Here is a 2,337-nt window from a genome sequence, read left to right on the forward strand (position 1 = left end):
GTTTCAGGATCGTAGGGTGATTCCCCGAGATTCAGAATTTAAAGAGCGAATTTTGGCAGAAGCTTATGCAGCTTCTTATTCAGTTCATCCAGGAAGCACAAAACTGTTTCGAGATTTAAAGAGAAATTTCTGGTGGGAAGGGATGAAGATGGATATCGCTATGTTTATTGAGAAATGTGACACGTGCCGTCAAGTTAAGGCTGAGCATCAAAGACCTGCTGGTAGACTTCAACCTCTCCCTATTCCTGAGTAGAAGTGGGATGATATTTCTATGGATTTTGTTGTGGGTTTGCCGAGGACCCTTAGTGGAAAGAACTCAGTTTGGGTGGTTGTTGATCTGTTGACCAAGAGTGCCAATTTCTTGCCTATCAATAATACCGACTCTTCGAGTAAGATGACTCGGTTGTATGTCAAGGAGATAATTCGTTTGTATGGAGTACCAAGAGTATTGTGTCGGATCGGGACCCGCGGTTCACGTCACGCTTTTGGAAAAGTTTGCAGGCAGCTTTAGGCACTAAGTTGAAGTTTAGTACTGCATATCACCCTTAAACTGACAGTCAATCAGAGCGCACTATTTAGACTCTTAAGGATATGTTGCGAGCTTGTGTCATGGAATTTCAGGGGAGTTGGAAGAATCATTTGCCGCTAATTGAGTTTGCTTACAATAACAGTTTTCATGCCTCCATTCAGATGGCCCCGTATGAAGCTTTGTATGGAAGGAAGTGTAGATCACCTTTGTGTTGGGATGAAGTTGGCGAGAGTAAATTGATTGGGCCTGAGATAATTCAAGAAATGAAGGATCAAGTTCAGTTTATAAGGACTAAAATGGCGAAAGCTCAAAGTCGCCAAAAGAGTTATGCAGATATAAGGAGAAGAGACTTATCCTTTGAGGCAGGTAATTGGGTTTATCTCAAAGTCTCTCCTATGAAAGGCGTTAAGCGCTTTGGTAAGAAGGGAAAGCTTAGTCTGATGTATGTTGTCCCTTTACAGATTGTAGAGAAGGTTGGGCTTGTTGCTTATAGAGTTGCCTTGCCGGACTATTTTGGGGAGGTTCATGATGTGTTTCATGTGTCTTCATTGAAGAAGAGTTTTGGACAGCAAGAGCCACATTTTGTTGACCCTGAACGCACTCAACTTCAGCCTAACTTTACTTATGAAGTTGCCCCGACGCAGATTGTGGATTGGAAAGAGCAAAGGTTAAGGTCCAAGACAAGACCTTTGGTGAAAGTGTTATGGGGTGATCCATTGGCTCAAGATTTCTCTTGGGAGAGAGAAGCCGACATGAGGGAGCAATATCCATATTTATTTGATTGACTCTGGCGGTACGTTTCTTAAGTCTGCTCTTAGTTGAATCTTATTTCTGTCTTAGCTTTAATGTTTGACCTTGCCAATTTCGAGGATAAAATTTTATTTAAGGGGGAAGGATGTAACACCCCGTATTTTAGTGTATTTTTATTGAAGGATTATTTTTATTAATTCAAAAATTTATTCTGTTGTTTTAAAATTGTCGGATTTTTAGTGGGTTTATTTTTATGATTTTTAATTTGTGAAAATTAATTTGATATGTTTCCTTAATATTAATTATTGTTATTCATTTTAAATTAATTTATTGTTGGATTTAATTATTTTATTTTCATTTTATCAGTACGTTTAAATTATTTTATTTAACTTGCTGTTTTGAAATATTTTTCGTTGGATAATTTTTGTGACCCAAGATGTGAGGATTGAACCTCATTTCTTTCCCTCACTTTTTTCTTTTCCTCTTTTTCTTTTCTTCCTCTTTTATTTTTCCCCCCATTTCTTTTCTCCTATCTCTCTCTCCTCTCCTGCACGCTACACCCCTTCCCTCTCTCCCTGTGCGTTTTTCTTCTTCCACGCAGCCCACCGCCACGCGCCGCCGTGACTGACACCACCCCTCTCCTTCCCTTCCCACCCGGTCAGCGACCACTTCTCTTCATTCCCAGCCCCTCTCACGCCGCCGTGAGCTCCCACAAACAGCTTAAAGCCGTGGCCTCCATTTACTCAAGCGCTGTCGGTTCGCCACCTTCGGCCACCATCTCTTCACCACATCATCTTCAACCTCCTAGCAACCTAATGCACCCATCCTCAGTCCCGATCTACCACCGGTGAAGCACATTTATCAACATTTTCGTTTTGGGCATTTTAGCCTTCGACCACCCTCTACGCCGCCACCCACAGCCAACCACCACCACCATTGGTTTCACCGATATCCTTAAGCCCTTCCCTAGTAATCTTGAGTCTTCGTTTGTTCTCGTTCGAAATCTTGCATTTTGAGACCCATGGCCACAATGCATTTTGCACTGTTACATTGCTGAG

Source organism: Juglans microcarpa x Juglans regia, chromosome 8D (genome assembly GCF_004785595.1).
Source record: "Juglans microcarpa x Juglans regia isolate MS1-56 chromosome 8D, Jm3101_v1.0, whole genome shotgun sequence".
In the NCBI taxonomy this organism is placed as follows: domain Eukaryota; kingdom Viridiplantae; phylum Streptophyta; class Magnoliopsida; order Fagales; family Juglandaceae; genus Juglans; species Juglans microcarpa x Juglans regia.